The following is a 14,408-nucleotide window of genomic DNA, read 5'->3' as shown; positions in this document are numbered from 1 at the left end:
TATTGCTGCCCGCCACTCAAGAAAACCTGTGGATGATTGGTGGCTGGGCGGAGTGCCCCGCCCCACGTAAGAAAAAGGAACACGGCGGCGTGTTTCCATGGTAGCCTGGACGTTGCAGGCCGTCCCTCTAATACAGCCGGAGAATGACAGTATCCTTGAACCGAAGGGACCTTGAGAGGGCGTGAAATATATTCCCCTGCCTCCAGGACGGTTGTTTGTACCACTAGTCAGACATAAGAGAAAAGACCAATTTTCTGTCGTTCATGCACCATAAGGCCCCTTCTCTCACCCTCTTCCGTGGAAAAGGAGAGGGTTTCCCGGCTTTCTAATAAAAGGGCAAAGAAGATCCAGGATGGCTAGAATTTCAGAGCTGGTGAAACTGAAGAGAGAGGACTCTTTGGGGTTTACCGGGTCAATCAGGATCCCTTTTGTAGGCCTCTACGCGAATTCAAGGGCTTCACATTACGTCTCTGCCAGTTCTTTAAAAAAAAAAATTTTTTTTTTCCATTTACATTGTCTGAGGGCCCCGGTAAGCCATATTTTTCCCCATTGCCCTTTCCAGTCTGAAACGTCGTAGTTCAAGCTTCACATTTGCTTATCGTTGACCTATCTTTTGTGGAATTGCAGCCTACAGAGACCATAGACCCAGACATGTTTTGCACGTCCGGTTGAGACAATTGAGCACAGTAACTGTCAGACTCGGTGGTGAAGAGAACAGCTGCCGCCCCTTTAACTAGATGACCTCAAAGGTCCCTCGAAGCCTTCAGAGTCTATTATCCTAATTATGGTGCAGGAGTCTTATGGAGGGTGTGGCAGCTGTGACTTGTATTAATGAAAGAGGCTCCATGAGGAATATGGTTTTGTTTTTTTTTGCAGGGGGTGTTGATTTTTGTTTTTAAGTGGTGGTTGGATCTGGGATGGAATTCTAGCCAGAGCAGCTGTCAATAGGGAAAGCGCGTAGCACACTGCCAGGCATATACATAGTAGGCATTAAATAGGAAGTAATTTTCTCTCTCTACCCCAGCCTCAGAATGACTTAAGCACAGCCCAACCATGATTCTCCAATTCTGTAAATACCCAATTCAATACCTGATAAAGGCTAAGCTGAAGTGGAGCTTCCTACCAACGAATGTTCTCCCTATCAAAGCATGTCATCTCAGTATATATTACTTATGGGAACAAAAGGACAAACTCTTTGAAATGAAACTTTCCTGAAAAATCTAGAATCTATTGTTGCTATAACTAGAATATAATTAGGGTCCCCAGAATGTTTTATGAGTGGAGCAATAAGTGGAATGGAGCACACAGAGACACATCCCACTTCTTAATCTTGAAATCATTTATAATTGACCCCTCTCTTCCCCCCCCCACCAGTGCTACAGAATACCAGTGACCAAATAAATTTAATCCTAAAAAAAAACAGGTAAGGTCAATATTGACTACACTAAGTAGACAAAGTGAATTCATCTGCTCAATGTGAGAGGACACCAACAATCAGGTCCTGATGTGACAAATCTTGACCTTGATTACCATAAAAATTCCCCAAAGTCACTATATTTTTGCCCTTCTCTGTCCTGCTACTGCATTTCCCATCATCAAGCAAGACATAAATAAGCAGGCTTTCTTGCTCATTTGACAAACAACTGTATGTTTGTCAAAACTTATAAAACTATATACTAAAAAGGGTAAATTAAACCTCAATAAGCATGACTAAAAATAAATAAATGAGCCTGAGCCATCCATTACTAAATAGAACAAGAGCTTTAAAAAAAACAGAACAAAACTGTGAAGAAAAACTGTGAATTCCTTGTTAAGCAGGATGATAATGAAATTAATCATTAAATTACCCAAAAAGATCAGAAAATGCAGGCAGGATGGTTACCCACTGAGGCTGTGACTGATTAGAGTTAGGTGAGCCAAAGTCCTTTATTGACTCTTAGACTGCAAAGGACCATCAGCATATCTGCCTATCTACAGGTGCATCTTTACCTAGGCCACCTCCAAGAAATCTAATCTACCTCTAAAGCACTCCAGAGGAGAAAATTCCATCAGACACTATGTTAACTCACTTTGAAGTTTAACAGACCTCATTGCCAGAAAATTTTCTTCTAATTATCTAACCTAAATTCTTTTTTTAAAATATCTTATTCGTTATCTCATTTTTTTAATTTGTATTACATTAGGATCCTCATTTTTAAATATTCATTTATTTATTTAGACTGCGCCGGGTCTTAGTTTTGGCACGTGGGCTTCTCAGTTGCAGCATGCATGCAGGATCTAGTTCTCCGACCAGGGATCGAACCCAGGCCCCCTGCATTGGGAGCAGAGTCTTAGCCACTGGACCACCAGGGAAGTCCCACTCATGTTGTCTTTAATTGGCAAGTTTAAAACCTGGACAAATTCTCCTGAGGCTGGGATCATCTGTTCCAAAAATTCTACCAATCAAACAATGAACATAAATGCTACATACTTAGTTTGATAGTCTTTTTCTGAGGTCTCCTCACAGACTTCTCTAAGTAAAAGAACCCCAGATGGTTTAACCCTACCTCACAGACACTATTCACCAATCTTTACATTTGCTTCATGGTTTTCCTCTGGAAACTCAGTTTTGAAGCTCAGTGGCAGAGAACTTTGCTGAGGATAAGTACTAAATTTAATGATAAACTATCACATATCCCTTTTAAGCTGCAACATTAAAGTATTACAAACTGACGTATCTAACATAGAATTATTCTGACCCCTAGGCTGCCCTCTGTTGCACTTGGACCTAAACAATCATGCCCAGTCATACACCAATGATATAATTCATTATTAACATGTATTACATTTATACTATGTGGCAGGTATTGTACTCTGGGTTTTTTTGTTGGTTTATTTATTTATTTATTTATTTATTTTTGGCTGCGCTGGGTCTCCGTTGCTGCACGTGGGCTTTCTCTAGTTGCAGCGAGCAGGGGTTATTCTTCGTTGTGGTGCGCGGGCTTCTCATTGCGGTGGCTTCTCTTGTTGCAGAGAACGGGCTCTAGGCGCACGGCCTTCAGTAGTTGTAGCTTGCGGGCTCTAGAGTGCAGGCTCAGTAGTTGTGGCTCTCGGGCTTCGTTGCTCCGTGGCATGTGGGATCTGCCTGGACCAGGGCACGAACCCATGTCCCCTGCATTGGCAGGCGGATTCTCAACCACTGCGCCACCAGGGAAGTCCCTATTGTGCTCTGTTTTACATTCATTTTCTCACCTAAAAGCCTCATATCTCTTTGAGAGTTACAGATGACGACACTAAGGCTTAGAGAGATGACATAATTTGCACGATGTCTCAGAATCTGTGAGCACCCAGTCTGTCTAACTGCAGAGGTTTTATATATCCATGATTGAGGAGAACAGTGACAAAGAAATGGCAAAACAGTTGATACAAAACTTTTTTTGTTCTAGAATGTATTTTTATTTGAATACTAAATATGGGTGTCCCTAGTGTTCTAGAAATTCATAATAATTAAAATAATATGAAGAAAACAGAGGAGAAAAAGGAAAAGTTGTCAATTCCACATCCTTATGAAGAAGTTAAGTCAACAAAGAGGTGATGACATGATTAAAATGTGAAAACAAATTGCCTAAGGTAGTCAATAATTGCCTATGATACTATATTAGCTTCTTAACACCAGGCTTATATGCTTACTAGGTACCTGCAATCCCTGCAGCGGAAGCAATCCTAACTGGTCTATACCTTACCTCTACAGAACGTCCTCCTGTTAATATTAAGCAAACTTTTTATTTTGAAAAAAATTTCAGAGCAACAGAAAAGTTACAAAGATAGTATAATAAAATAACAGTATAATGATCTTTCATAAACCCTTTCACCTAGATTCACATGTTGTTAACATTTTGCCACATGGCTCCTATTCTTTTTTTTTTTTGCGCTACGCGGGCCTCTCACTGTTGTGGCCTCTCCCGTTGCAAAGCACAGGCTCCGGACACGCAGGCTCAGCGGCCATGGCTCACGGGCCCAGCTGCTCCGCAGCATGTGGGATCTTCCCGGACCAGGGAACGAACCCGTGTCCCCTGCATCGGCAGGCGGACTCTCAACCACTGCGCCACCAGGGAAGCCCCCACTATGCTTTTTTAAATTGTGGTAAAATATACATAACATGAAATTTACCGCTTTAACCATTTTTAAATGTACAGTTTAGCGGCATTAAGTACATTGACATGCAACCATCACCACCATCCATCTCCCAGAACTTTTTTATCCTCCCAAACTAAAACTCTGTACCCATTCAACATTTATTTCCCCATTCCCCTCTTCCTCCAGCCCTTGGCAACCACCATTCTACTTTCTGTCTCCACGAGTTTGACTACTCTGGGTACCTCACACAAATGGACTCATACAATATTTGTCCTTTTGTGTCTGGCTTATTTCACTTAGCATAATATCCCTAAGGTATATCCACGTTGTAATTTTAATAACATGTGTTAGAATTTCCTACCTTTTTAAGCCTGAATAATATTCCATTGTAGGTATATATCACATTTTGTTTATCATCCTTGTTCAGTTTAACCCACTTTTCAAACATTTCCAGAGCCCCAACTTTGCAATACCAAAATATAGATAAGGCCCTGGAGGCACATTAGCAGAACCCCACCAAGGCAGCACACTGCCACCCCTTCAAGGTTGCTTAATTTTCCAGCCAACCAGTTAGCTGTAGGCCCTCTTATCAACCTGAGTCTCTCAAACACACAACACCAAGCACAATTGTGACTCCACCTTTCCAAATGTTTAATCCAAAGAGCTCAACTCCACCAGAAGCTGCCTACCTGGAAGGAGAGAGGTTGAAACAGAAGGTTGTGGTATGAGGGGGGAACAAAATGGAATCCTTGTCTATCTGAATACTGATGGGGCCTGCCATTTTACCTTCTCTGGCTCATTCCCTCTCCTTATAGAAGTATTCAAATCTCCACATCCTAGTAGCATCTCCCCTCCACTCCACTTCTTTATCAAGCTCCAGGCCTTTCTTTTGTCATTGCCCTCCAAATTCTGCTTTCTCCGTACCAGTAACTCCATAATCCTTTGCAATCTAGCTTTAACCTCCATAAATCTAGTGCCTAGAACAAAGCAGTTACTCTAAAAATGTTTGTTAATAACTGATTCTGAAAATTTCTTGTCAAGTTATCTTATTAACTTTGACCTCTATCATGTTTGATAGTGTTGCTGATTCCCTCCTCTTTAAAATTCTCATCCTGTAAACAAGCTAAGTGCCCATGAACAGATGAATGGATGAAAATAAGATGTGATATATATATATATATATATATATATATATGAATACTACTCAACCATTAAAAAAAAGATGAAATCTTGCCGTTTGTGACAACATGGATGGACCTTGAGGGTATTATGCTAAGTGAAGTTAAGTCAGATGGAGAGAGACATATACCATATGATTTCACCCATGTGTGTGTGGAACAAACAAACAAACAAAAAATAAATGAACAAGCCAAACAAAAACAAACACATAGATAAAGAGAACAGAGTAGGGGTTACCAAAGGGGAAGGGGTTGGGTAAAGACAAAGTGGCTAAGGGGGTCAACTGTATGGTGACAGATGGAAACTAAACTTTTGGTGGTGAGCATTCGGTAGGGTACACAGAAGTAGAAATATAATGTTATACACATGAAACTTATGTTGTAAACCAATGTTACCTCAATAAAAAATAAATTAAAAAACAATAAATTTTAAAAATAAAATAAAATTCTCATCCTGTGACTCCAGAGTTCCTGGCTCCTGTCCTCCCTCTCAGTTTTTCTTTCCAATCCCTAATTTCCTGGAGGCCAGTACTACAGAATAAGAATCAAGAGTGTTACCAACATGCTACAACATGGATGAACCTTGAAAACGTGCTAAGTGAAATAAGTCAGATACAAAAGGACACATATTGTATGATTCCATTTATATTCCATTTATATTCCATTTATATACCAGGAATAGGCAAATCTACAGAGACAGAAAGTAGAACAGTGGTTTCCAAAGGCTGGAGGAAGGCAGGAATATGGAGTTATTGTTTAATAAGCACAGAGTTTCAGTTTGGAAAGATGTAAAAGTTCTGGAGCGGTATGGTGGTGATGGCTGCACAACAGTGTGAATGTACTTAATGCCACTGAACTGTACACTTTAAAATGTTTAAAATGGTAAAAGTTTATGTTATGTGTATTTTACTATAATAAAAAAGTTTTTCAATGAGACAAAACTAAATTTTAATAAAGATGCATACCTAAATCATAAAAAAATAATAAAGAAATTATATGATTCAATAAAAGTCAGGCCTAGGGACTTCCCTGGTGGTCCAGTGGGTAAGACTCCGCACACCCAATGCAGGGGGCCCAGGTTCGATCCCTGGTCGGGGAACTAGATCCCACATTCATGCCACAAGAGTTCACGTGCCGCAACTAAGATCCAGCACAGCCAAAATAAATAAATGATAAATAAACAAATAAATATATACATATATATTAAGTCAGGCCTAGTGGTTAATTTTAGAGGGTATAAAGAGGTTGTAATTCTTTAGGAGCCAAGTGGGGTGCTTGGAAATTCTATTTTCTTACTAGAGGCACTACACACGTGTACTACAGTTAAGTCTCCTACATATGAACCTTCAAGCTGCAAGCTTTCAAAGATGCGAATGTGCATCTTGTTCCGGCAAGGAACCAGAAACTGTGCCAACAACGTCATGCATGAGTGAAATTGCAGCTTGCCCTCCGTTTCCTATTGCTGACAATTCTTCAGCTCTACCATCTTCCACCTCCTCTCCCTCCACTAGTCAGTAACTCTTCTTGCCTGTTCACTCGATGCCAGTCCCTGTTTGGCAGCTGGTGTACGGTACTTTTCAAGGTACTATACTGTAAGATTAAAAATGTTTTCTTTATTTTTTTTAATGTATTATTTCTGTGAAAAGTATTATAAACCTATTACAGGACTTCCCTGGTGGCACAGTGGTTAGGAATCTGCCTGCCGATTCAGGGGACACGGGTTCGAGCCCTGGACCGGGAAGATCTCACATGCTGTGGAGCAACTAAGCCCATGTGCCACAACTATTGAAGTCCGTGAGCCTGGAGCCCATGCTCCACATCAAGAGAGGCCACCACAATGAGAAGCCTGCGCACCACAGCAAAAAGGGGGGCCCTGCTCCCCGCAACTAGAGAAAGCACGCGCGCAGCAACTAAGACCCAACTCAGCCAAAAATAAATAACTAAATAAATAATTTTTTTTAAAAAACCATATTACAGTACAGTACTATATAGCCAATTGTGTTAGTTGGGTACCTAGGATAACTTTGTTGGACTTACGAACAAATTGGACTTAACAAACACGCTCTCGGAATGGAACTCGTTCATCTGTAGGGGACTTACTGTATTTATAATTCATACATCTGTACATTTATGTTTCATTCACTTTTTAATGTGTTACAATAAAGATGATTTAAAATAAATAAATATCATTGATACTAAAACTAGTACTGTGCTGGAAAAGGGGGTATTTACATTGTCTCAAACTATCTCCCTAAAATGTACTGAATTATTACAAACAGAAAGTAGTGAATTTGCAGTGAAAAAATCTGGTAACTTAATGAAGTGATCCCAGTTAACATCACTAGTAATGGGACAAAACGTCATCACGTGTCACTTGATATGATACACTGAGAAGGAAACAACAACACTTTAATTGTATTCCTGCCCAAAATTCATAATCTGAATCTGATCATGAGGAAACATCAGATAAGCCCAAATTGGTGGAAGCTCTGCAAATAAGTAGCCCATATTCTTCGAAGAGAGATATACAAATAACTATAATACAAGATACAATAAAAGTGCTGTAGGAGTGCAAAGAAGAAATCAAAAGAAAGAATTTTAATCATGTGGTTATAATGAATATTATTGAGCATTTACTGTGTTCCAAGCTCTGTCTAGTCTCACTCCTTTCTGATCTCATCTGGTCTCATTGCTGTAGCTACCATTTATATACCAATGACTCCCAACTTTATATCTCTAGCCCTGACCTCTCTCCCAAATCCTGAACTTATATACCTAACAGCCTATTCAATATCTCCCTTTGGATGTCCAACTGACATCTTAAACTCGACATGTTTAAAACTGAACTCTATCTATTCTATCAAATCTGCTCCACTTGCAACCTTCCCCATCTCAGTTGATGGCAACTTCATCCCTCCTGCTGTTTATAACAAAAAGCTTGGAGACATTCTTTTTTAATAGAAAGGAAAAAATAACCCATGTACTTATCATCCAACTTCAACAATTATCAACAAATGCCCAATCTTCTTTAAAAATTATTTTATTGAAGTATAGTTGATTTACAATGTGGTGTTAATTTCTACTGTACAGAAAAGTGATTTAGCTATACATATACATACATTCTTTTTCATATTCTTTTTCATTATGATTTAATCACAGAACATTAAATATAGTTCCCTCTGCTATACAGTAGGACCTTGTTGTTTATCCGTTCTACATACAATAGTTTGCACCTACTAATCCTAAACTCCCAATCTATCCCTCCCCCTTCCCCTCTTCCCTTTGGCAACCACAAGTCTGTTCTCTATGTCTATGAGTGTGTCTCTGTTTCTTAGGTACGTTAATTTGTGTCATAGTTTAGATTCCACATATAAGTGATATAATATGGTATTTGTCTTTCTATATCTGACTTACTTCACTTAATATAATAACCTCTAGGTCCATCTATGTTGCTGCAAATGGCATTATTTCATTCTTTTTTATGGCTGAGTAGTATTCCATTTTGTGTGTGTGTGCGTGTGTGTGTGTGTGTGTGTGTGTGTGTGTGTGTATACCACAATTTCTTTATCCATTTATCTGCCGATGGACAGTTAGGTTGCTTCCATGTCTTGGCTATTGTAAATACTGCAGCAGTGAACACTGGGGTGCACGCATCTTTTCAAATTACAGTTTTGTCTGGAAATATGCCCAAAAGTGGGGTTGCAGGACCATATGGCAACTCTATTTTTTAGTTTTTTGAGGAACCTCCATACTGTTTTTCATAGTGGCTACACCACTTTACGTTCCCACCAACAGTGTAGGAGGGTTCCCTTTTCTCCACACCCTCTCCAGCAATAAATGCCCAATCTTGTTTCAGCTATATCCCCACCCACTTCCCCCCAACTGATTATTTCTAAGAAAATCCCAGACATCATATCATTTCATCCATAAATACTTGTATGTGTGTTAAATATAGAGAATCTTTTAAACATAATATCATTAACACACCCAAGGAAAATTAACAGTAATTTTTTAATGTTATCAAATATATAGTGTTCAAGTTTCTGCAATTGTCTCATATTTTTTTTTTTTACAATTCCAAACAAAGTTTACACATTGCATTTGGATGATACTTACCTTAGGCCTCTTTTAATCTGTAAGTCTTCCTCTTTTTTATTTCTTGCAATTTATTTATTTGTTGATGAAATCACATCATTTGTTCTGTAAAATTTTCAACTTTGTGGATTTTTCTGATTGCATCCCTGTTGTGCAATCAGAAAAAGTATTTAAAGTATTTAAAGTATTTTCTGGACTTCCCTGGTGGCACAGTGGGTAAGAATCTGCCTGCCAGTGCAGGGGACATGGGTTCGATCCCTGGTCTACGAGGATCCCACATGCTGCAGAGCAACTGAGCCTGGGCGCCACAGCTGCTGAAGCCCGCGTGCCCTAGAGCCCATGTTCCGCAACAAGAGAAGCCACTGCAAGGAGAAGCCCAGTGCACCGCAACGAACAGTAGCCCCTGCTCGCCACAACTGGAGAAAGCCCACGTGCAGCAAGGAAGACCCAATGCAGCCAAAAATAAATATATAAAATAAAAATATAAATAAATAAATAAATAATTTTCTTTTTTATTTTTTATAAATGAACAGATAGGTATACTTGTTCAGATTTATGTTCCTTTTTTTGGCAAGAATAACTGGTATCATGAACTTCCTATTGCATCTCATCAGGAGGCATATAACATCTGGTTTAATGTATTTTTGTTCTGTTACAATTGATTAATAGGTTCAAATATTTCCATCTTTTTACCTGACAGCTTAGCAGTCACTGGTAATCGTTATCTAGCTGCATTATTTCATGAGGGGCTGTAAAAAAGTGATATTCTAATTTTAGAACACTATCTTTATTCATTAGCTGGAATTCTTCTATAAATAAGAACTTTCCCTTCATCAAATATTTGATTACCTAAGGAATGGCAGGATAAATGTTTGATTCTTTCCTTTGATTTACTAGTTTTCAAAATAATGAGTTGAGGTTCTCATGTAATAGAGAATACTTCTCTAAATAATGAAATTCTCCAGCATACTGGATGACTTATGAGATTTTTGTTTTTAGTATCACTATGAACTATGGGTTTTAACACATTTGGTGTGCTTCAACCCACTGCAATTATTCTTCATTTTGAAATGCATATTGTCCCTTGGGACTTCCCTGGTGGCGCAGTGGCTAAGAATTCACCTGCCAATGCAGGGGACATGCGTTCAATCCCTGATCCAGGAAGATTCCCACATGCCGTGGAGCAACTAAGCCTGCGAGCCACAACTACTGAAGCTGGTGTGCTCTAGGGCCTGTGCGCTGCAACTACTGAGCCTGCGTGCTTCAACTACTGGAGCCCATGCACCTAGAGCCTGTGTTCCATGCTCCGTGCTCCACAAGAGAAGCCACCGCAATGAGAAGCCCACACACTGCAATGAAAAGTATCCCCTGCTTGCCACAGCTAGAGAAAGCCCACGCTCAGCAAAGAAGACCCAATGCAGCTAAAAATAAATAAATAAATAAAATAAAAAATAAAGAGGACCCAAGTACATTTAAAAAAAAGAAGAAAGCATATTGTCCCATCGTTGAGCTGTGGAAGTCCTTTCAGATTAGCCCCAGATTTCTCTTGACATGATTCCAGTAGTCTTGGATAGCTTCCTTGCTTTCTGATATAACAAGATGTTCCAGGTTCATCTTGTTTATTTCCTGCCTCAGATCTAGAATCAGATGTTTCTCTAAGAAGTCTTAGTTCATTTAGTAGTAAATGGCATTAAAGACCACAATTTGGATGGTTGGATGCTTGTTGCTACTGAGTTGGTCACTGTTTGCCTTTCTCTAACTAAATGTAGGATTTCAGGGATTTTATCCAACTTTCTTGATTTTATATTTGTATCTCTTTCTAGTATATTCAACATCTTGGTTCCTGATAACATTAGCACGATTTATTTATTTTCTTTATTCTATTACATATATAAAACCATTTCTGAAAAAACCCAATATTACTAACAAGATGGCTAATGAAAACAGTTTAACATTTTTTGCAGTTCATTTCTTTCCTTTGGGTATATCCCATAAAAATGTACGATTAAGAAGTATGCTACAGGGCTTCCCTGGTGGCGCAGTGGTTGAGAGTCCGCCTGCCGATGCAGGGGATACAGGTTCGTGCCCCGGTCCGGGAAGATCCCACATGTCGTGGAGCAGCTGGGCCCGTGAGCCATGGCCGCTGAGCCTGCGCGTCCGGAGCCTGTGCTCCGCAACGGGAGAGGCCACAACAGTGAGAGGCCCATGAACTGGAAAAAAAAAAAAAAAAAAAAAAAACAAAGGTGGGAGAGGGTATGGAGACGGATGGTGGTTACGGTTCCACAACATTATGGACATATTTAATATCACTAAACTGTACACTTAAAAATGGTTGAAATGGTAAATTTTATGTGTATTTTATTTTATTATTTATTTATTTGGTTGTGCCGAGTCTTAGTTGCGGCAGGCGGGCTCCTTAGTTGTGGCATGCGAACTCTTAGTTGCAGCATGCATGTGGGATCTAGTACCCTGGCCAGGGATCAAACCCAGGCCCCCTGCACTGAGAGCACGGAGTCTTAACCACTGCGCCGCCAGGGAAGTCCCATATGTGTATTTTATCACAATAAAATTTTTTGAAAATAATATACAGTTAAACTATTATATTTTAAAGTCATTTGAAAGAATTCTACCAATACACAGGTTAATTTATTTCACTTTGATTTTTATTTTTAGTGACTGCTTTCTTCATTTTGATTTTTTAATTGAGGTATAATTTAAATACAGTGAAATGCACAGCTCATTTGTATAATTTGATGAGTTTTGATAAATATAAACATCTATTAAACTTATATACCAGTCAAGATATAAAACATTTTCCTCACTCCAGAGAGTCTTTCATGGCAACTATATTCTTATTTCTATCACTATATATTAGTTTTGCTGCTCAACAATTTTATATAAATGGAATCATGTAGTATGTAGTCTTTTGTATCCATCTTCTTTGCGCAATACAACATTTTTGAGATTCATCCACGTTGTTGCATGTATCAGTTCAGTAGTATTCTTTTGTATACATGTTCCACAATTTATCAATTCACCTATTGATGGATATTTGGGTTGTTTTGGACCGTTATAAATAAAGCTCCATGAATATTCATAAGTAAGTCTTTTTGTGAACATACGTTTTCATTTCTCTTGGGCTGATATACAGGGGTAGAACTGCTGGGTCATAGGATAAGTATTTGTTTAACTTTATAAGAAACTGACAAACGGTTTTCCAAAATGGTTGTATAATTTTATACTCCCACTAACAACATATGAGAGTTTCAGGTGCTGCACATCCTCACTAACATTTGGTATTGTTAATATGAAGTGGTAGTTGATCGTGTTTTTCAGTAAACTTTATACATCATTTATGTACAATAAAATGTGCCTGTTTTAAGTATAGAGTTTGATGAACTCCGCAATGTATATATGTGTGTAACCGCTACCATAATCAAGCACAGCACATTTTCATCACCCCAAATTCCCTTGTACCCCTTTGCAATCAATTCCCATCCCCTCCCCAGCCCCAGTAACCACTTATTTGCTTTCTATCACTGTAGATACGTTTTGCCCATTCTATATAGAATTTCACATAAACTTATTCATGCAGTGTGCACTTGTGGTGACCATGAATACGCATCACTGAAATCTTCTTTCAGAGAGTATATTTGCTTGTTGACCACACCTGCTGCCCCTCTGGACCTACTCCCACGTTTGCACCAAAGCCACACTTCCATAGGCTAATCCCAGCCAATGCCAGAGAACAACAGGGCTACAAAGGCAGGCCCAATCCTGTGATAAAAAGGATTCTTCCAACAGGTCCTTTGACTTGAAGATTCTTCATCCGCCTGGCCAAACCTTTTTGGGACCTATGCTGTAGGATAAGACTCTTCCTTTCCAATCCTCATTCCTTTCCTCTCTCTTTTCCACAGATGTCAGACCTGTATCTTGGTCTGAAGCTCTCTCTGCCTTCCCTTGATCTCTCTCTGTGGTGGTTTAAAATATGTCCACAAATTCAGTGACACTCCCTTCAAAAGGTAGAGCCAATTTCCTTCCTCTTGAGAGTGGACTAGACTCAGTGACTTGCTTCTAATAAATAAAACAAGGCAGAAGTGATGATGCCTAACTTCCAAAGCTATGTCATAAAGAGGCATTATAGCTCCCTACTTATTTTCTTGGTTCACTTGCTCTGGGAGAAGCCAGCTGTCATGAGGATACTCAAGCAGACCTATGGAGAGTCCTACAAGGTGAGGAGTTGAGGTTTCCTGACAACAGCCATGTGAATGAGCCATCTTGGGAGCAGATCATATAGCCTCAGCCTCAAGCCTTCAGATTACCGTAACCCCAACTGACATCATGACTGTAACGTCACAGGAAATCCTAAGTCAAAACCACCCACCTAATTTGCTCCTGGGTTTCAGATCCTTAGAAACTATGTGAGATAATAAATGTTTGTTATTTTAGGCTGCTAAATGTTGGAGTAATTTGTTTCAAAGCAATAGATAACCAATATACTCCCCCAATAACTCTCTTGCACATCTAATCACGTCTTGGTATCTACTTCTCAGGAGACCAAAAAACATTCTTTTGTGTTTTGTTTCTTTTATTTCAGCATAATGTTTTTTATTTTTCATCTGTGCCGTGTATATTTATAGTTTCTTTTTATAGCTGAGTAGTATTCTATTGCATGAAGGTAACACAGTTTGTTTATCCATTTTCCTACTGATGGATGGGTTGTTTCCAGGTTTTGGCAATTATGAATAAAGTTGCTATGAACAACTATCGCAAATCTCTTTGTGGACATATGTGTGTTGATTTTTCTTGGGTAAATGCCTAGGAATGGAATTTCTAGGTCATAGTGTAGATGTTTAGTTTTTATAAGAAACTTCCAAACACTTTTACAAAGTCATTATAACACTTTACACTACTATTAGCAGTATATAAGAGTCTTAGTTGTTCCACATCCTTGCTCACATTTGGTGTTATTGGTCTTTTAACTTTTGCCATTTTATGGATAAGTGATGTTACACTGTG

At 39.1% G+C, this 14,408-nt stretch overlaps 1 protein-coding gene across 1 annotated transcript in view; it reads right to left on the bottom strand.

Annotated features, from left to right (window-relative positions):
- TP53BP1 (tumor protein p53 binding protein 1) overlaps positions 1-14,408 on the bottom strand; it is a 90,241-nt gene that overhangs the window by 69,756 nt on the left and 6,077 nt on the right. The window lies entirely within an intron of this gene.

This window comes from Lipotes vexillifer, unplaced genomic scaffold, assembly GCF_000442215.2.
Source record: "Lipotes vexillifer unplaced genomic scaffold, Lipotes_vexillifer_v1.1 scaffold722, whole genome shotgun sequence".
NCBI lineage: Eukaryota > Metazoa > Chordata > Mammalia > Artiodactyla > Lipotidae > Lipotes > Lipotes vexillifer.
The sequence above is the reverse complement of the archived record's forward strand: the minus strand, read 5'-3'. Positions and strand labels throughout refer to the sequence as shown.